Source organism: Vombatus ursinus, unplaced genomic scaffold (assembly GCF_900497805.2).
Source record: "Vombatus ursinus unplaced genomic scaffold, bare-nosed wombat genome assembly UNPS02012179.1, whole genome shotgun sequence".
Taxonomy (NCBI): domain Eukaryota; kingdom Metazoa; phylum Chordata; class Mammalia; order Diprotodontia; family Vombatidae; genus Vombatus; species Vombatus ursinus.
This window is the reverse complement of record NW_020951957.1, coordinates 3598711-3620990: the sequence shown is the minus strand read 5'-3', so window position 1 is coordinate 3620990 and position 22280 is coordinate 3598711. Positions and strand designations below refer to the sequence as shown.

The 22280-nt window shown below is 37.6% G+C and overlaps 1 pseudogene; it reads right to left on the bottom strand.

The window, feature by feature from the left end:
* Positions 1–21014: 21014 nt before the first annotated feature.
* On the bottom strand, positions 21015–21658 carry LOC114039671 (annotated as a pseudogene).
* Between the last annotated feature and the right edge of the window lie 622 nt (positions 21659–22280).

Sequence of the window (22280 nt, the reverse complement as noted above, 5' to 3'; positions counted from 1 at the left end):
ATTTTTAAAAGATTCTTTTATCAGGTATAAAGTTTAGGTAAGGATAGAAATAGCAAATGGTATATAAACTGAAATTCTCTGAAGTTTCAAAATTGGAGAACCAAATTTTAGTGACTGTATTAGATTCTACTAAGCCAGAACCTGTAGATTTGGAACCAGAAAAGCAGAGCCCCTTTTAGAGCTGCCCTGAGGATAAGCCTATTGTCCGAAAGAAAAGATATCTAGGAACCAGGTAACTCCATGAGATAACTGGGACTCAAGATGTGCTGGTTAAATGGATATTGAGAATGGGTTACTAGGATACAAGGAGAGATAATGTTAGCTAATATTGGTGGTAATTATTATATTGCTTTGCATGGTTTATGTTTAAGTTTTCTTGGTTACCTTGGTGACATATAAATCTCTCTTTTCAGAACTAGTTCATTGTGAACCCTCTAAGTATTTTGATCTGTACCTGACTTAATGTAATTATGTAATTATGGAAATTGTGAGAAAAAATATAAACTTTATTGCATTTTTTGAACCTAGTCCTGTGTGGCTGGGAAACTGGACTATCTCTATGTGCTGTTTCAGGTCTTATGTTATGCTAACAAGAAACTCAAATCCAAAGGTTGATGCAAGGATTTTTATCACAGCTGTACATCTCAAGCAAACCAAATGTCTTATCTAAAAATGGATAATCAATCATTCTTTTTAAGGGCCCCTATCAGGTCTTTCTGGGTACTCCCACAGATGCCAAACATAGGTGTATAGTTTATGTGCCCAAGGCCCTGATTCAAACATGTATTGACATTTTCTCCCTCTACATTCTTGGCCCCCTGTATTTTCTGCTTGCAATCAAACCATGACTAGCAATGATACCTGATGCATCCCCCCAATAGGTCCCCTTAAGGAAATAACCCCTTGTGCAACATCTCATCCTAGCCCAACTGATCTCTCATGCTATCTTGGCTTATATCTGCCTCTCCTTTATTGGCCATAAGAGTAACGGTTCTTTCAGACCTTCTAACCCTTTGGCCAAAAGGAGGAAATGTCAAGGTATTTGGACACACCCTGTTTCCTAGAGCTAAGGCCTAGCAAACAGCCTGTGCCCTAAGCTTGGCATAACAACAATCCCTTGTGCTCTCGATGATCTCACCCTCTGGCAAACTGTATTGCCTTGACCAGCACCAAGTATTCACTGAGGGATTTATGATTTGCATATTAATCAATAACTATTTAGATTTGTTGGAGCTTCCCCTATTTCCTAGGGACCTGAGAGCCAATTCGCTGAAGCCTAAAGCCATCCATCACATCCCTTGACATGCTCATAATCCCTGTTTCTTGTAACTGCCAGATGAACTGAACCAGTTACTGCACTACTGTTCCTACCACACTAACTTTGTTCCTGTACCCTGCTGAATGATCACAAGACTCAAAGATCCTTAAGATTTGAGAGACTATTCCCACAGGACTCATGCCCAAGAAATGTCAACCATGGGAACTGTTTACTCAAGACCTAAGAATGATTGTGTTGTTGTTCAGTCCTTTCATGTATATAAGCCTTGTTTTTGCCCCAGCCTGATAAGCCTTCCTTCTCAGGAGGAGCAGCTTCCTCTTGCAAGTGTTTTCCTCACTCTAAAACAAGTTAAACTTCTGTTTGATTCCTGACTCTCCAATCTCTAGCCTGCTTAGTTTGACACTGGCCATTCACAAGTTAGAGGCCATTTCCTGTCTAGTTGACACATACAGTTAGAGTTTGGGCTAGATAATCTCTAATATGCTTTCCAACTAACAAAATTATTATAAATATAAACATATTTTTTCTTATATTCTCATTGTCTAACACTGTATTTTCCTTTCAGTAGATATTCCTTGTTCTCCATTGCCATTTTCAATGTTTCTATCTACCACAGTCATTCATTAACTTCTCCTCCTTTGAGGTTTACTCAAACTCTAATTACTGCCCAATCTTTCAACACTTAGGACATTCCTCTTTTTTCTTAACAAGTTCAGTGCCTGGTTCACAGTCTTTTCTCCTCAATTCCAGCCCTCATACTAGATACAGTGATATTGTCTCATATACCCTAACCTCTCAGTTCCACAATTTACTCATTTCCTATGTCTCTCTCCTCTACTCTACATCAGTTACACAAAGGGATAGCCCTCTCTTTCATCTTGCCATAACCTACAAATACACCACTTGCATATTCATGAACTCTTAAATTCATTTCTATGATCAGAGTCTCTTCTCATCCCTCCTCTCTCTTGGCCTTGCAACTCTAAATCTTGTTATTCATCCTGATTGTGACCTCCAATCCTACAACCTCTCAGTTCTTTCTTAGGCCAGCACTAATACACTAACTCTACTTTCCTTCTTTCCCAGTCTTGACCCCTTGATGAACCAGCTCAATGCTACATTGTCCTCTTCTCTTGAATCCATTTCCTCCTTATCCTATCACCAGCCTTGCCCTGCCAAGCTCCCACCATCTTCTTTGCTCCTCCTACTCATGTGCTGTCGAACAAAGGTGGAAATAATCACAAAATTGTGTTGATTGAATCAACTACAAATTTATGTTACACTGCAGCAAGGCAATATTTTTACATCTTTTGAGTCATTATCCCACTGACCAGAGCAGCTTTTCCAAATCTTATCATCCCTCCTTAAACCACTGAAGGTTGCCCTTCTTCCTATTTTCTCAACTGAGATCCTTGTCTCATATCTCACTGAAAAAAGTTAACACTATTAACTGAGACCTTCCTCTTTACCCTTCCTCTTCATCTCATATCACCCAGATGTTTCTGTCCTGGGCCCTCTTTTCTTCTCCCTCTATATCATTGTGCTTGTTGATCTCAGTTCCCATGGATTCAATTATTACTTCTATGCTGGTAATTCTCAAATCTGCTCGTCTAGCCTTAACTTCTCCCCTGACCTCCAGTCTATCATCTTCATTTGATTACTGGACTTCTCAAATTGTATGTCCTAGAGACATCTTAAAACCAATTTATCCCAAACTGAACTTAATGTATTTTTCCCAAAACCCTCCCCTCCTCCAAACCTCCCTCTTATTGTCAAAAAGACCACCAAAATCCTCCTAGTCATTCGGGCTTATGACATAAGTTATTCCTCTTCATATACTCACTCCACATCACTCCCAATATCCAATATATTCTCAAGTTATGCCATTTTTAGTTTCAGATCATCTCTTCCTTGTGCTCCATTTTCTCCTCTGACACTGTCACTGATGCAATAAAGGCTCTCATCACATCAAGACTTGAATATTTCAATAGTATACTCCATGGTCTCCCTGCCTTGAGTCTTTTCATTCCCTTCGATACAATATTCGGTTATCAAATCAATACTCCTAAAGTACAATTCTGGCCACCTCCCACCACATTCAATAAATTCCATTGACTCCCTATCACCTGCATGATCAAGTATAAAATCCTTTGGCATGAAAAGCCCTTCAGGACCTAGATCCTTCCTCCATTTTTATACCTTACTCATCTCCACGTACTCTGAGATCTAGTGACACTGGCTTCCTTGCTGTTCCTTGCACATAATACTCCATCTCCCTACTCTGGGCATTTTTACTAGCTTGCCCTTATGCCTGAAATTCTCTCCCTCTTCAACTCCACCTCCTAGCTTCCTTCTAGTACCAAATCCCACTTTTCTACAGGAAGCTTTTCTTGTTTGCCCTTAATGGTAGTGCCCTCTTTCTGTTGATTATTTCCAATTTAGCTTGTATTTCTCTAGTTTATACATAATTGATCACATGTTGTTTCTCCCATTAGACTATAAGCTCCTTGAGCAGGGGCTATCTTTTGCTTTTAATCTGAATCACTAGCACTTAGCATAGTGTCTAGCACACAGTGGGTGCTTAATAAATGATCACTGACTGATCAACTGAAGAAATGTCTAGTAAGTTTTTGCTGAATTAAATTAAATTGTGGAGACAAACAAAAACACAGGATTGATATATGCCAAACCTAGGGAAAATAAACTTACTAGTCTGTTTTCTTTAACATAATTTATGTGATGGGTGAGTTATCATCCTCATAACACACATGCATAGAAGAAACTGATGCCATTTTGAAGCTGCAATATACCAAATTATTTGGTGTTGATATTTTGCATCCTGGAAAATGATAGTTATGCCAACTTGTGGGTGTAAACAAATTAGCACCAATCAGGGAAAACAGTATAATGAATGCTGACATAAAAACTGAAATGGGACTGACTCAATAACCACATCACTTAGAAACTGCTAATGATGAGGCCATCATGCCAATTTACCCCCAAATTGCATAATTCAGATGAATGATCATAAGCAAATTCAAAGCTCAAATAATTATCTAAAGAAAAACACAGGAAAATAAAACCACTCAGCCAAGATTAGAAATATCACTTCTGAAAAGCAAATGAAAGTGACCCATCCTCCCATCTATCTTCCCCACCCCTAGTACACAAAAAAAGAACTCAAGGTAAGTTTGAAGGTATTAAGGCAAGGCAGAGTTAATGAGGGCTTAATGTCGATGTATCACTTGTGGTTATTTCCTTCATTATCGAATTGGAATCCCTGTTCATCATGATTTTCCTTATAGAAATGAAATTTGCAGCTATGTAGGTCTCTGAAAGGGGCTTCCCCCATGTTTTTCTAAAACAATTGCTTTTTGGTACAAAAAGTCTACTATGAAGACCCTTGGACATGAAGACACAGTATCATAGGAAAAAAATCTATTCCATGAAGGTTAGCCTAGTTTTTCCTTAACAGGTATTAAAACTCTTCTTGAGACTTTATTGGTCCTCAAAAATTAGATAAAAAACACTGAAACATTGATGTGGCTTCCTGCTCATCTAAGCACAAAAGTCATCTCCTGTCAGGCATGGGAAAAAAACAAAAACAAAAAGCCTTCTGACTTGTGCTGCCATAACAAATATGTAGACAAGAAAACTGAGCCTGATTGAATCAATGCTACATCCTAGTAGAATATCCTTTCCATACTTTTGCCAAGTAAATTCCCTTTTTGTTATTAGATGAGTTCTCAATGTTTAATTTATTTCCAATCTCAAACTTGAGTCAATGGACTGACCTGAGTCAGGATTAACCTTGAACATTTGGTATTACTTGATAGAATTGGATAGGAATAATCTCTTGGTTGAAATATGGGAGAAACAAAGTTGAGGAAAAGGAAACCCAGATGGTTGGATGTCCTGATGCCTTGAATACTCTAGTATGGTCATATTTCTAGTCAAATAACAAGTGAGGGCCCCAATAATCCAGTGATATTGGAACATTAATTGTCTAGGGACATTCAATGACTAAAAAGAGATATTATTTTATTCTTCCCTGTTTTTGTAAGAATCATGCCCTGAGGATTATAAAGTTGTAAACTATTTGTTAAATTTGCATAACCATGTATTGGGACTTATGGTTAATTCAGGGCACACTATCTGGGATGGGTATGGGCTCTCCCTGAAGACTATTAATTTAAAGATTGTCTTGTAACTATGATTAAAGGATAACTTGGGACTTTAATACAACATTTAGGAGGCCATTGAGAGCTGAGTCATGCAGACGTTCTTGAGATGTTGTGGTGCAGAGACCTGAAGGAAGCACTTAGAGGAACAGTGTTTGAATTTCCTCAGGACCCCAGAGTACATTCCAAAATCAGCGGTATAGACAAATGTTCCAAGTGCACCCAAGGCCCCCATTTTCTGAGGCCCAGGGTGCTACATCAGTTTAAAAGGAGAAAGAGCTATTCTCTTCCTCTAAAACTGTGGCTATAGCTCTCTTTGTTGCTAGCACTCTAATGAGGTAGTTGGTAGACAGTAAACCTGGGCCTGGTGTCAGAAAGATCTGAATTCAAATCCAACCTCAGGTACTTATTATCTGTGTGACGCTGGGCTAGTAACCTCTGTTTGCCTCAGTTTCTTCCTCAACTATAAAATGGGAGTAATAATAGCACCTACCTCCTAGAGTTGTTGTGAGGATCAAACAAGATATTTGTAAACCACCTAATACAGTGCCTGGCATATAGGAAGACCTAGACACAGGCTTTTTCCCATCCTTCCATTATAGTAGGCCCCAGGCATAATTCCACATGCTGACAAGAAATGGTGACTTTGCACATGGCAGCTATAGCACATGTCCTGGCCTATTAGACTCTGGCTGTCTCTTCTGCTTTGTGTCTCTTCCCTGAGAATGGGTGAAGGAACAGCATTCCTAAATTAGATGTTCCTATAAATTCAAGTCTTTGGGCCCTGGTATAGAACAGTAGCAGTACTAGATCCTGACACATGGGGGCATCACTAGGCCCCAGAACAAGATACAGCGCTCGTACTAGTACACACAGAGAGCAGCAGTGCCCATGGGCCCCTTTCCCATTTGGTCAAGAGGAGAAGATACTTGCAATGATCTATATCTCAATCGAAATGGTAATATATAAATAATACATTTGGCAAACTTTTAAATGCTAAATAAATATTAGCTATTATTATCATCATGATTACATAGTGTATTTAGAGCTATAAGTAAAACTACTGATTAGTCAGTGTAAACTAGTAGTGGGATGAAACAAGTGAAAAAAAAACATTGTGACACAAATTATAATATATTAAGTGTACAAAGGTGAGATCCAAACAGAGTATTGTGAGAGATTCAAAAAGGGAGGGATAGTATTTATTAGAGTGCTCTAAGAAGACAATGGAGCACATTGCCATCGGTTTGCTGTAGGAAAAAAGCTGGGGGTGGGGGTAGGGGAGATTAATTCAGGTATGTGTTGATACAAAAGCATCAAGGGATAGGAAAGACTAGGATAAAAAATCATGAAAGAGTGAGTCGTCTGCTCGGCTTGAAAGTAAAGTGAATGAAGAACAGAAGTGTATAACATAGTCCCAAAATCTTAGTGCCATTTTTAGCTTTAATAGTTTTCTAGCTTATAATAGAACCAAGAGTTTGGGGACACTTTGCACAACAAAACTGGAAAAGCAACTTAGATCCTTGTTAGCAATGACCTTAAAATCCAGGCTAAGAAAATTTTAATTTATTCTATATAGACAATGAGGAGCTACTGAATGTATTTAAGAACAGGCATGGTAGGGTCAGACCTGCACATTTTGAAATTTATTGTGCTTGGTAGGATTGTGAAGAATGGATTAGAGAGATGAAGGCCTAGAGACAAGGAGACTGATAATCTAGGTAAGAGGTTATGAGGGCTTTCTACTGGGAGAGTAAAAAGAAGGGGTGATCAGACTGGTTAATATGACAGAAAAGGAAAATGACAAATGTTAGAGGAGATGTAGGAAAATTGAAACACTAATGCACTGTTGGTGAAGTAGTATACTGATTCAACCATTCTGGAGAGCAATTTGGAACTATGTCCAAAGGCTATAAAACCATGCATTCTCTTTGACCCAGAAATACCACTACTGGGTCTGTATCCCAAAGAGATAAAAAAAAGGAAAAGAATCTACATGTACAAAAATATTTATAGTATCTCTTTTAGTGGTGGCAAAGAATTAGAAATTGAGGGGATGTCCATCAATTGGGGAATGACTGAACAAGTTATTGTATATGATTGTGATGGAATACTATTATGCTATAAGAAATGACAAGCACGATGCTCTTAAAAAAAACCTAGAAAGATTTAAGGTGAACTAATGTGAAATGAAATGAGCAGAACCAGGAGAACATTGTACACAGTAACAGCAGTGTGGTATGATGATCTACTGTGAATAACTTAGTCATTCTCAGCAATACAATGATCCAAGATGACTCTGAAGGACATATGAGGAAAGGTATGGTCCATCTCCTAAGAAAGAATTGCTGAATTCAGATTGAAGATATTTTTCTTTATTTTTCTTGTTGTTTTTTTTTCCTGTGTTTTCTTTCAAAGCATGACTTACATGGAAATGTGTTTTGCATGACTACACATACATAATCTATGTCAAATTGCTTGCCGTCTCAATGCAGAGGGAGAGAGAAAAAGAATTTGGAACATAAAATTTGAAAAAAAAAGAATGTCAAAATTGTTTTACATATAATTGGGGAAACAAAATATTAAATTAAAAAAAGAAAGAAAAGAGTGGATGCAAGAGGTATTTTAGAGACAAACTCCAAATCAGATTTGTCAACTGATTTAGAAATGGGGTCAGGGGAAGGTAAATTACAAGAAATATGTACCATAAGTATGCCATTTACACTTCACTCACACTATTGTTACTTAGTCATTACTGTACTTATGGCAGAAGAATGTCTACAGGCATTTTAATTTGAGTACATCATTTTCCCAGTGGTAATCTCTGGATAGAAAAAAAAATCATGGGACTAAATCTAGGCTTTCTTATATTCTCAATGATAGTTTTATCATACATAAAATGGAAATGATGCTGTTTCTTGTATGTACCTCCACAGGGCTGTTGTGAGGCTCAAACAATATAATGTATGTGAAGTGTTTTACAGACCATAAAGTGGTATATAAATGTGAGCTGCCATTATTATTATTACCCAAATGATGACAATATGATTATTATTTTAGGATTTTTTTTATCATCATAGGATTATAGAGCTAGAAGGGAACTTAGAGGTCATTTTGCCCCATATTTTCATTTTACAGATGAAGGAACTGAGACTCAAAGACTTCAAGTCACTTACCCAAGGACACACAGGTAAGAAAAGGTAGAACTGAGATTAAAATATTGCTTGAAAATTTAGAATCCTTTCCACTTTATCAAGCTCAGTCCTTAAACATGTTTTTGTTTGTTTCCTTTCACTCATTTTAGAATAAGTTAAACAGCAGAGAAGGATGATTCAATTACAAAGTCTTTCATTTTTAACAAAATATCTATTATTGTACAATAATGGCTTACTGTATTTAAAAATGATTATTTTTGAAATCTTAAAAATAGTACTAAAAATCCTTTTTGAATGAGACCATCAAATATAAATAAGCATAATATTAACATTTTATTTTATTTTTAAAATCTTGCTACTTGATATAACATATTTATGAGCTTGTGAGTGAGAATGTTGTGGATAATGAGTATTCAAAAGATTTGCAGATTTAAGTGCCTTGATCATTTAGCATAAAGCTACTACTGAGAACATGGTCTTGTATTATTATGTAAGTGTGTATTTGAAGGGTCTTTGCCATGCAATAAGGCTGATGCTAGGATCTCTGAGCACCTTATGTCTTGGGCAATTTGAATTTACAACATCATCCGTGTATTACTTTACATCTGTCCCTTGCCTATCAATAATAATAGCTAATAATAGTTAACACTTATACTATGCCATATGGTTTGCAAAGCACTTTAAAAGTATCAGCTCATTTTCTATCTCATGGATATGTGACCTAGACATATTCTGGAGATAAGGATGGAATATTTTTAAAGTTAGACAACTAAAGACAGAATAATTCTATTTTCAATATGCCAGTAAAAATTCAATATGATTTGCTCCCTGGATACCATATAGACCAACCTGTACTGGAAATGACTGTTCTGGGCTCTGTTAAAGAGTTTCTTCTTACTCAGCCAGTAACTATGATTCCTATTTAGAACAAAATTGCTCCTATCTTTAAGAATGCAGGAAGACTTGGTTTCAAATCCTCTTACTTATTACCTATGTAATAATGGGCAAGTCAAAACATTTTTATCACCAATTTTCTCATCTGTAAAATGAGATCTCTAAGATTTATTTTAGCTTCAAATGTCCTGTTCTGTGAAGAAAGTGGAGCCTGAACCAAGCCCACACTTTTGTAATAAAATCTCAGTACCTTTGTTTCATTCAAGTTCCTGGCATGTAGTAGGTATTAAATAAATGCTTATTCCTTTCCCCTTCCCTTCCCTCTTTCTTTCCCTTTCAAAGTTCAATTAATGTGTCACTTCTCACGGGTAGTCTTTCATGATCCCTTGGATGCAAGTTGTACATATTTATATTTATTTTTCATATTCACATATATTTATATATGCACACATATACACATATATGCATATATTTAAAAATTGTATCCCCTCTCCTAGCAGAATGTAATGTTTTTGAGAACCAGCATATTTTTCATTTTGGTCTTTCATATTTCAATTCTAAGCACAAGGCCTTGCACATTGTAGATTCTTAATAAATTATTTTTTCATAGGATTGCACTAAACTCACACCATTAATTAAAAGCTGACTGCAAGATATATTTGATACTACTTGTCCCGGACCTCAAAATTTCTAGTTATTGATCATCTCTGAGACTTATTTTAAAATAAATAAGACATGATTTCATTTCATACTGGTCATTTTAGTTTGTCTGTTCTTAAATATATGATGGCATTCCATCACATTCCATCTATTGGTCTCCAGGCTCGGTCTAGCCTGCTCTGCTGGGCCAAGAGACTCCCCACGAATCAGTAAGAAGAAAAACACCATGCCATTCCATTGTCTACACCCATTAGTCCTAACTGTCTAACACCCTAAGAGGACTCCATCCTGAAACCAAACCACTAAGAATGTTGATAATCCACCTGAACTCATTCCTCAATGACTAAGAAATGTTATTTGGCTGTATTTTCCCCATCCCAGTAATTCTGAATCCTGACCACAATTATTACATCCCCTTCTCTGTCCCCTTCTAATATGCTCTATGTAATGCTTGCTTCATCAGTAAAAACAAAAAACAAAAAAACAAAATGAAACAAAAAAACTTTGAACTTAAAACTTTTCCTTTCCCGTTCCTTCATCTTCTAGTTCTCGCTGCAATCTAGCACTCTCCTGATGACACTGTCAATCCGTATCTCTAGTACTTATCACGGTGTTTGACAGTTAATAAATGCTTATTGACTGTCTAATTACAATTCTAGTGCCTATTATCTATTGACCTTCAATACACTCCCCTTCTTTCCTCAATAAGTTCAGTGCCTAGAATAGTCTTTCTCTCTTTGCCAAACTTCTGCCTTCTTACTAAGAGACTTCAGCACACACACACACACACACACACACACACACACACACACACACACACACATTAGTACTCCTTCAAATACCCTAACCTCCAATTCCTCAACTTACCCCTTTCCATGACCTATTCCTCCACTCCAACACAGCTACACAGGAAGATGCTCATACTCTTGATCATGACATCACCCACAAATTCATGCAAAGCTTCCATGCTTATAAACTCTGACATTCTATTATCTGATCATAATCTGTTGTCATTCCACCTCTCTCTTCATCTTGAGATCCCAAAGCCTGTTATTCTCCCTCACCATCCTGCAACTGCTTAGTTCTTTCCCAGGCCATCACCCCTACACTAGCTATACTCTCCTCCTTTCGCCATCTTGATTCCTCAGTGATATATTTCAACTCTACATTGTCTTCTTCTCTAGAGTCATTACTCCTCTATCTAATTGCTTATCATGGCTTGGAAGTCCCTTCATTCCTACTCACTTAATGCTTGAAGAAGCTGGCAAAATTTATGAAACTGTGCTAATGTATATGTTTTCCCATAGCCCATTTAACATTTCTCCTTTCTGTTTTTCATCAGTTTTGCCAAACTGGAACTGCTAGTTCCCCTTCCTTCCTACATTAATTCCCTTGATATTCCTAATCTGTACCAATGGTCTCTTAATCAGTAAATCTAATGGCCTTTTGTCAGTCATCATTTTTTTTTTGCTTTTTGGTGAGGCAATCAGGGTTAAGTGACTTGCCCAGGGTCACACAGCTAGTAAGTGTCATGTGTCTGAGACTGGATTTGAACTCATGTCCTCCTGACTCCAAGGTTGGAGCTCTATCCACTGTGCCACCTAGCTGCCCCAGTCCTCATTTTTCTTAACCACTCTAAAGGCTTTGACATAGTTGATCACCCTCTTCTCCTGGACTTCTAGGTTTTTGTGATATTACACTCTCCTGATTTTCTTCCTACCTCTGACTGCTCCTTTTCAATCTTTTCTGTTGTATCTTCATCCAGCTCAAACCTGCAAGTTGTGGGTGTCTCCCAAGGCTCTGTCCCACTCCCTCTTCTCTTTCTATGGTACTTCACTCAGTGACATCATCAGTTCTGTGAATTCAATTACCATCTCTATGTTAATGTTTCTCAAATCCAACCTGGCCCTAACTTCTCTCCTAACTTCCAGTCCCACATCTCCAAATGATTACTGGACTTCTCAAAGTGGATATCTTATAAATATCCTAAACTCATCATGTTCAAAACTGAACTCATCTTCTTTTCCCTAAAACTCTCTCTATCCCCTGAACTTCCCTATTATTGCTGAAAGTATCCCCATATACTCAGTGTTGCAACCTGTTATCCTAGACTCTTCACTGTCTCTCACTCCCCTGGACCAATCTGTTACCAAGTTCTGTCAACTTCATTTTTGTAATATCTCTTCTGTGTGTTCCCTTCTCTCCACTGACAGTGCCATAAACAATGTACAGGCCCTCATCACCTCAAGCCTGCACTATTGTAATAGCTTGTAATTGTAATTGGTCTCTTGCTTTAAGTTTCTCCTCTCTACAATCCATCTTCCATTTAAACTGTTCAAATGATTGTCCTAAAATGCAGATCTGATTGTGTCATCCCTCCTCCATTCAGTGAAATCCAGTGGTACCCTATCATCTCCAGGATCAAAAATAAAATCCTCTGTTTGGCATTCAAAGTTCTTAATCACCCGGCTCCTTTCTACCTTTTCAGTCTTTTTATGCTTTACTTACTCCCGCAGACTTTAAGATCTGGCAACACTGGCCTCCTCACTTTTCCATAAACATGGTAGTCCATCTCCCTACTCTTTTTATTTTCACTGGATAACCACAGGCCTCATTTCTGCCTCCTGCCTTACCTGGCTTCCTTAAACCTCACCTTCATGAAAAGCCATTCATGATCTCCCATGATGCTAGTGTTTTCCCTCTCTTGATTATCTCTAATTCTAATGTATATATCTCTTTTTGTACATAATTATTTGTGTGTTCTCCATTATACTGAGCTTTTTGAGAGCAGGATCGATCTTATGCCTTTTTTTAACCTATCACTGAGCAAAGTGCCTGGCATATAGTAGGTTTATAATAAAAGTATATTGATTGAATTACAGTAGGAACATTTGAATATATTTCATATGTGTGTGTATATCTTAGAGAAAATATTGTTTGTGTTAATGACCATTTCATATCACATGCATAATACATTCTAGATGATGTGTATATATGTGTGCAGACTTTTATTTTATTTTCTTTCTTTTTTTGGGGTGGTGGTGCAGTTACAGAGTTATCTTTGACTTACTTAGTGGTATGTATTATTTAAATGCTAAGAACTGATGTTTCAGTCATTTCCATAGTACTTGTTCAAGAATAAAGTTCATATATATTGAATATCTCCTGGTCCCTTACCTATTACTGAAAGCCAATACAACTGACCCTTAATGTATTGGGAAATGTGAGCCTAATTGTCATTAAAAAACTATGCAAGAGAAGTATTTAATATGATCATATATACTTATTTACTTTCATTCTGCAACCTTATAGGAGGTGTTCTTAAAGGACATTTCGTTCTATTAGAAAATAAAACATAGGTGAATATTCATTTCACATTTCATTTCAAATATAAAAGCATATCTCAAACATTATGATATAAATTTATGGACAAGAAAAATAGATATGGTACTGGTGAAGTTAAAAAAAACAATAAGAATATTAGTAACTATTTTAAGGAAGGAAATAAATAAAAGAAAAAAGCACTTAAAAATTGAGAGAATGAAAGGAACAGGTAATATAGGAGATAACTGAGAAATTGGGTTGGAAAAAAGAGTAGAATAGAATAAATTAGAGAAGTCTGGGAGTGAGTTTGGAAGCTGGCAATTAATTAGCATATTTTTCCAAATATTTCAAGTGGAGATTGAGAAAAAAAGACAGAGACAGAGACGGAGGCAGAGACAGACAGAGAGAAAAGAAAGAAGAGACTGAGAGAATATTATAGTTCCTACATTCTTCAATACTGTTTAAGTTAACATTGTTTTCTTGATAGACTTAAAGCAGAGAGAATAGAAAGTTAATATTTAAAGCCTACTTCATAAAAGTACTTTCCTCTCTTGACATAAGTTCTTCTGCAAATTTCACTAGCAAGGTCCTGCCTGATTGACCACCCTGAAGAGAGCCACTATAGATTTCTGAGTAAAGTTCAGGGCTTCCTTTCTGATTCAATAAACCATTCATTTCCTTTTGGCTCTGTGGGTAATACTGACCTTATTTAAAAAAAATACAGTGAATGGTATGGCACTAGAGATGAGTAAAGGTAAAACAATGATCCTTCTCAAGCCCAAATTCAATCCAAATGCCAAGTTCTAATGAAGGTAAAAAAAAACAATCCACCAGCTGTGTTTCTTCATTGCTTCCCCTTTAGAGGGCATTGAAAATTCAGAGATATTAATATTATTTTAAATATACTGGTATATTATATATTTATCTCATATTAAAAATAATTCCTATTTAATTGAATTGTTTGTGTTTATATTTAAGTTCATAATTTTGAAAAAAAGAACTATATACATCAAAAATTCATCAATCAATTATACCTTCCCTTCTCACATTCCATACCTCTATGACCACTTAGGAAATGCCTAAGGTATTTATTTCCCAATATATTTTATTATGATCAATCTCAAAACATCTCCCTATTTTATTGACAGGAATTATTGGCATCAGAATACTTGCTTGACCCAAAGGTCAAATACTTCAATACGTGACAAGATAATTGCTCTATGACTCCAGTAATGTACGTACTCCTATCCATGCTTTCTATTTCTAGGAAATTCTTGTCCATGTCTTTTTATATATTTTCTAGACAGAGAACTCCTAACCTGTTATAGACCTTCCTCTAGGTCTCTTATCATTCCCTGAGTACCAATACACTCCTTTGACTGTTCATCTGCTATTCTTGCTCTGATTACACAACCAGGCCTTTCTATCTGGTCCCATTTTTGATAATGTGGTTTATACCACTTCTTATATATAAATCAGAGGATAGATGAATGAAGGAAATAGTATTAATAGGACTGATGGATAAAGACTGGACCCATGATTTCAATGGCATAAGAAGCACCTGTGGAAGAATTTCCTTTACCAATTAATGCATATGGCATCTTCTCAGGAATTTATAATTTTGTAGAGTGGCCTAGCATAGTAATGGTTAAAGGATTTTCCTAGTGTAACACAACCAACATGTGTCAGAAAGGTCACTTAAACCAATGTATTCCTGGCACTGAAGCAAGTTCTCTTTCATTGATGGTCAGGTTACCTCTTAGTAACAGGATAACTGAGGAAAAAGACAGTGATATTAGATGAAAAGTTGTCTAGAAAGTGGAGTGACAAGTATATTGGCTTTTCAGAGCCCTACAGGGCAGTTTGGATAAAAAGGGTAGTAGAAGTTGAGGATAAGACTATTGGTATCATGAAAAATGACCACTTCTCTCTTACCTTTGAAAAGAAGTGGTAGGCAATAAGTAATGGAGGAGATGGCAGTTATTTTCAAGGTCTTTGCACTAGATCATTTATTTAGTCCAATCCCCCTTTATGGAAAAAAAAAACACAATGATCTCATTTTCCAAGTCTTTAATTTATTTGTCACTAATACAATTAGTTTATCAAAGATTTCCTCTTATATCTCTGCTTTCCCAAATCCATCTTTGTCCCCCCATGTGGGTCTCAAGACCCCAACAGAGTCGAGAAACATTCATGTTTTCTTTTGAAGAAAGACGTGTCTTTCCTCTCCTAACCCCTTATATCAACTCTACGCCTCTCATGGTCAGGCAACATTCAGTTCACCTAGAATCATGTTCCACAAACAGCAGCCAGAATTATGTTCTGCTGGCAGCATGCAGCACTAAGCTTACCCTCTTCCACCCAGCTAGGTCAGAAGTTGGAATACACTTATATGTTGGACAATCCTTTAGATTCCACCATTACAGAGCCAAAATCATGTTGATGAGAGGCCTTAAAAACAGAGTGGATTTTCCTAATTGCAAAGCTTATAGAAGTAACTCATTATAGTGGGCAATCACCTCCAATAACACCGGGAGTTTTCTTCATTTATGTCTAATCCCAGACTATAATGCTCCAGGTAAGCCTATTTCCTACCATTCCATCTGTGGTAGAGATGGAGAACAGCTGATCAGGAAAAGCATTAATTCCCTAAGTTTTTTTGTTTGCTTTTTTTTTTTTTGTTTAAGAGAGGGCAACTCTCATATCCTTTCCCTTTGAAAGAAATCATATCACGGGTCCTCTGGTGTTCTAGAAAGAACATTGAACTATGAGTCATAAGAAATGGGCTTTATGACTAGCACTCCCACTGTGGGTGTCTACATGAATCATAATATTACTGGGGATCCATTGCTTTATCTACAAAATCAGAGTGCTAGACAAGAGAATATCTTAGCTTCCACAAAACCATATAAAAATAGATTTCCCTAATTCTCTTAGAAAAAGGCAAAAACCTGAATAAAGATGTTTATTTTAAATGCCTCTTTGAGCTTGATCTAATGATCATCAATAATGAAATCCTTGTTTTGGAGGAGGTATGAAATTTTAGATTCAGAGTTTGAGGACCTGGATTCAAATCCCAATTCTGACACTGCGTATTTTGGACTAGTTACTTAACCATGGAATTTAGTTTCCTTTTGTGCAAAATAAGAGAGATGGAAGGAAATGTCAGGTATTGTTGGACTCATTGCACTAGGTCATTAGTTTCAGATTAGATCCCCTTCAAGGTCCTTTTCAGTTACAAATTTATGATCCTGTGTTCCTGATATTAAAATTTCAGTAGTGTTTTTGAAGGGCAAATTGAGTACATTTCAAAATAACATGCCTACCCTCAGTCTGTTGACTGATTTAAATGGTGAATGTTTCCTAAAGCCTATAATACAGTGCCAAAAAGGAAACAGGTTCAACAAAATTCACAATGGGAATCTGCCTGAGAATGGCAAGTGAAGTTTTCTTTTTTTCCCCCAAGGGAAAATTTCATTTTTATCATCCATTAAAAAATAAATATATCTTAGTCCTGTTCTCTCATTCTTTTTTTCCCATTCAGAGAGCTTCAAAAGTAAAGATGCATAAGTATTTCCCAACTCACACTGCAATCTGTTCTCTGTGGGAGGAAGGATGGAGATGATTCTTCTTTTTCTTCCCGTGGAACAGCTGATCACTGATGACAATTGACATTGACAAGGGGGAAAAAATCCTGGGTTCAGCAGTGTGATATAAATACTGTCAGACTGACTTGGAGTTTATTTTGAGAAAAGAACAGAGTTTGGCTGAGACTAGACTCCCTGACCCCTCTTCACAATGCCTATATTCTTGAAAACTGTTTGGCTTCATGGGATCTGGCTTTGTTGTCTTTCAGAACAAACTATTATCCAAAAATACTGCTTTGATGCTGGGCATCAAAGTAGGCTTCATTAGAAGCTAGAAGTTGCATCAGCCAACATTGTGCCATTTATCTCCAAAATTATTATGGATCAAGGAGTCTGCTCACCAGCACCTTATAGCCCTTGGTGAAGCTAATTTCCCCTCTCTGGGCTCTTTTATTTCACTTGCAATAACATATGGTATAAGAGGCATGATTCTTGAGAGCTCTTTTGAAATAGACCTTGAATCAAAGTGAGAGGGCAAACAGACTTTGTTTAAGACAAGTAAACTGACTAAATAAGGATGGAGACATCTCTTTAAGTCTCATGGATTAAAGAAGAAATGCTTGGTTTAGGCTGTTGTGGATTGAAACCACCCCATAGCTCTGTCAGTAATGAAGTTAATAAGAAGTGGGGATGGGGGTTGTTAATTGTCTCTTTTGTTGGATCCTTTCAAGGACTGTGTCATTGTGCAGATCCCACCCTACCTAACAAGAGACCAAAACCTGTTCTTATCGAATTTGGACTCTGTGCTCAGCCTTCTCTGGATCTCTCTGAGATGGAGGGGAAAAAAGTGATAAAAAAAAGTAACTAATGATCCCCTTTTTCATATGTCCTATACAAAGGAATGGTTCTGCTCTGCAACACAACCAAAACCAAACCATCTGAAATCCACAGCATTTAACACTAAATGAGAGGTTTCTGAGCATGTAGTAGGTATCCCTCAATTTTCTGAATGAGGTGTCAATGGATATATTCACCTCCTCCATATAAAGATATATTCTGAAAGACTCATTCTCCTGTAAACCAGAGATGTCAGACTGGCTGTCCACATCCACAACACTCAAGTGCCTCCCAAATCAGATTAAAATCTGATTGACTAATATTTAACAACATAAATAAAAATACAATAAAACATAGAGAATATTATATTTTAAAACAAAGTCAATATGTAGACCACAGTGAGTCTTATATATGGTCTAGTGGTTCCATTTTTATTTGAGTTTGACACCACTGTGGCAAGATAATCAATTTGGTCAGGGAATTTCCCTAATCATCTTTTGTACAACAGCTCATACACTAATTCTGTTGTGCATCATCCTTTGTTTCAAAGATGAACAATGAGGCAGAATTGCACAAAGTAATCAGCCTCATTCTCTCTTCCAGAGTCAATGAAGTCCAGTGGCAAGGCAAAAGACAAGATGACTGATGATTGCCCAGGATGCAGTGGATAACCTTGTTGTGTTTGACGTCTGACCAACCTCTAAGCTTTCCATAGTGCCTGCTTTAGCCACTTTCATGGCTCCTGGAACAGCTTATTCTCATCACCCCATTCTGTGCAGGGAAGTCTTCACATGTTTGGGGTAGACATCCCCCTAACTCTCTGATGAGTTTGAGGCCTGTTGGTTACCTTTGACCTGGTTCAGCCTGTCTGCCATGACACTTTTTATCATGGTATAGCATATGCAACAACTTCTTGCACAGGTGAGAGTTGGTTGAAAGGTGGACTCCAAAAATGGATGAGCAACCCTGAAAAAGGCTTGGCAAGCCCTCACATAAGAGGGACTAATCCTCTTTGTACAGTCCATACACCCCTGAATATTGCATTGTTTTCAGAACAGCCAGGAAGCCAATAACACTGGATAAAAGAGTACATGTCAGGGAGTAAGGTATAAAAAGACTTGAAAGGTAGAAGGAGGTTGGGTTATGAAGGACTTTGAAGGCCAAACAGAACATTTTGGGAAGGCTTAGGAATATTAGCTTTCCTTCTTTCCTCACCTATTTGTAAAACCTAGTCAGATAGCCATTTTGCTTTCTTGCTCTTCTTTTTCTTTGGAATTTTTTTGTTGTTGTTGCTGCCTCTTTTATGATATTATAAACTTCTTTCCATAGCTCTTCAGGTACTCTGTCTACTAGATCTAATCCTTAACATCTATTCATCAAAGTGAAAGGTAAAGGAGAAAGGGAAAGATATACCCAACTGAGTACAGAATTCCAGAGAATATCAAGGAGGGATAAGGTTTTCTTAAATAAGTGATGCAAAGAAATAAAAGAAAACAATAGAATGGGAAAACAAGAGACCTCTTCAAGAAAATCAGAGATATCAAGGTAATGGTTCATGCAAAAATGGGCATGATAAAAGACAAAAATTATAGGGACTTAACAGAAGCAGAAGAGATTAAGAGGAAGTGTCAAGAATACACAAAAGAACTATAGAAGAAAGATCAATAACCAAGATGATGTGATCACTGATCTAGAGCCAGTGGGCCTTATGAAAGCATTGCTAACAATAAGGGTAGTGGAAATGATGGAATTCCAGCTGAGCTATTTAAAATCCTAAAAGATAATGCTGCTAAAGTGCTGTACTAAATATACCATCAAATTTGGAAAAGTCAACAGTGGCCACTAGAGTGGAAAATATTAGTTTACATCCCAATCTTTAAAAATGGTAATGCCAAGGAATGTTCAAATTACTGAACAACTATGCTCATTTCAAACGCCAACAAGGTTTTGCCTAAGATTCTGCAAGCTAGGGTTCAGCAATATGTGAACTGAGAATTACCAGAAAAGCAGGCTGGTTTTAGAAGAGGCAGAGGAACTAGAGACCAAATTGCCAACATTCACCGGATTATGGAGAAAGCAAGGGAGTTCATTGATTATACTAAAGCCTTCGACTGTGTGGATTGCAATAAAATTTGGCAAGTCCTCAAAGAGATGGAAGTACCAGGTCATTTTCCTTGTCTCTTGAGGAAACTATGCAGGTCAAGAAGCAACAGTTAGAATCAAACATGGAACAATCTATTGGTTTAAAAGGAACTGGCCCATGTCTTACACTTGTGAGACTGTCGAGAAACATCTACCTAAAGGAGGAGAAACAAGGGGAGGGAAACTGAAAGAATTCTGGGACCAAGAGATAGGTAGAAGTCTCCCTATAGTCTTTAGCTAAAGGATCTAGCTAAAGCCTTTCTTAAAACTAAAATCTGAATGAACATAATTTAACTATATTTCCTTTAGCTGTAGAAGTGAAGTAGCACAGTGGATAAAACAATGAACCTGAAGTCAGGAAGACCTGAGTTCAAATTTGACCTCAGACATTCACTAGGTCTGTGAATCTAGGCAAGTCACTTAAACTTTACCTGCCTCAGTTTTCTCATCAGTAAAATGAGCTGGAGAAGGAAATGGCAAACCACCCCAGCATCTTTGTCAACAAAACCCCAAGTGGGGTCGTGAAGAATAGGGCACAACTGAAATGACTGAATAACAAACAACAACAACAAAATAGGAGTGATAATAATGGCATTTACTTCCCAGGGTTATTGTGAGGATCAAATGAGATATTTGTGAAGTGCTTGGTATGGAGGTTGGCACATAGTTTGTACTTAAGACTTTTTTTCAGCTTTCTAATGTTTTATTTACTCTTTTGGATATACTATGAATGTTTTCACTATGGAAAATAATGTTTTGAGTGCAGTACATGTGACTGGAAATGGATTTGCTGAAGACTTCTTCGAAAGGGTAAAAGCTTAGAAAACAACTTGGAGGCTGGAATTCAGTTCTTTATAAAGTCTCTAGAGGGAAAAAATGAAATGAATCAACAACAACAAAAAAGAAAAAAAGAAAAAAAAAAGAAAAGAAAAGAAGGTAGGGCCCACGACATGATTTATTGCAGTAACATGTCCTGGTCCTCCTCTCCTTCTCGGACACCTCTGGGTTCTCAGGCCGCCTTCCTTCTCCTCCTCCTCCTCCTCCTCCTTCTCCTTCTCCTTCACAGATAGCTCCAACAACTTCTCCACCACTTTGTCGGTGTTTTCTTTGCCTGTTCCTGCTCCCTTTTCTCTTTCTTCTTTCTCATTCCTGCATTCTTCAAATTTTGCCTTAAACTTCCGCGCATTTTCTGCATTTACTAATCGAATGGCTCGCAGTTCAGGCTTGGGACTTGCATCAGCAAAGTCAGCGCGTGCGTTTCAGACCCAGGCCCTGTCACTGCCTGCGTTGGGCTTCAGCTCCATCAATGGTGCTATACAGTGATTTGCACAGATCTTCAGAGTTTTGTCCCTTCTTGTGAGGAGGCGAATCGTCCCTTTCTCCCACCCTTTCCTCGCTCTTTCCATTCTGGAAGGTCATTCTCAGAGGCAAATCAGAACAGCTTGGCCCGCACCTTAAAGAGCTCTTTCCTTCTTCAAGGGTCTTAACTTCCTGATCGGGAAGAGACACTATGGGCTCAATCTGCGGATCATGGTTTGAGTCATCTACATTCTCTGTGGAGGTGTCCTGTCCCTCATGACCTTCCTTGGCAGCCTCCATGGGGGGAGGGGGATGCGGCGGCGGTGGGTGGTCCCACAGGTGCTGCGGCGCTAGATCTGGTCGGGTCTCGTCCATAGCTCGTCTGGCGCTGGTGCCTCCTTGCCCGCACTTACCTCAGCTCAGCCCTGCTGCCCGTGCCCATGCGCAAGACCCCAAATAACTCTTAGGTTTCTTACAGTAGCTCATGGTAAAAGGAGTAGAAACACGAATTAAAACAAAACAAAACAAAACAAACAAACAAAAAAAGTTATACAATAGTTCCTCTCAAAGGCACAATCTCATCTGATCTTCCTAATAACGCTGCAATATAAATTGAGCAAATGGTGCTATGCCCACTTTACTGATGAAAGTTCAGACTAAGGTATCTAGGAAGTGTTAGAACTGAGATTCAAGCTTATATATCCCCATTTCATTTCCAAGAATGATTAAGTTACACCACATTTATTCTGAAATTGCATTGTGCACTACCACATAACAGAAGCACAGAATTAGAGAGTTCAAAGGGACTTCAGCTGCCATCTAGCTCAATAGCACACGAGACAAATGACCTTTTTGTCTCTGCTTGGAGACCTCCAAGTAGGTAAAAGCCACAACTGCTAGAGGCAGCCCACCCCACTTGCAA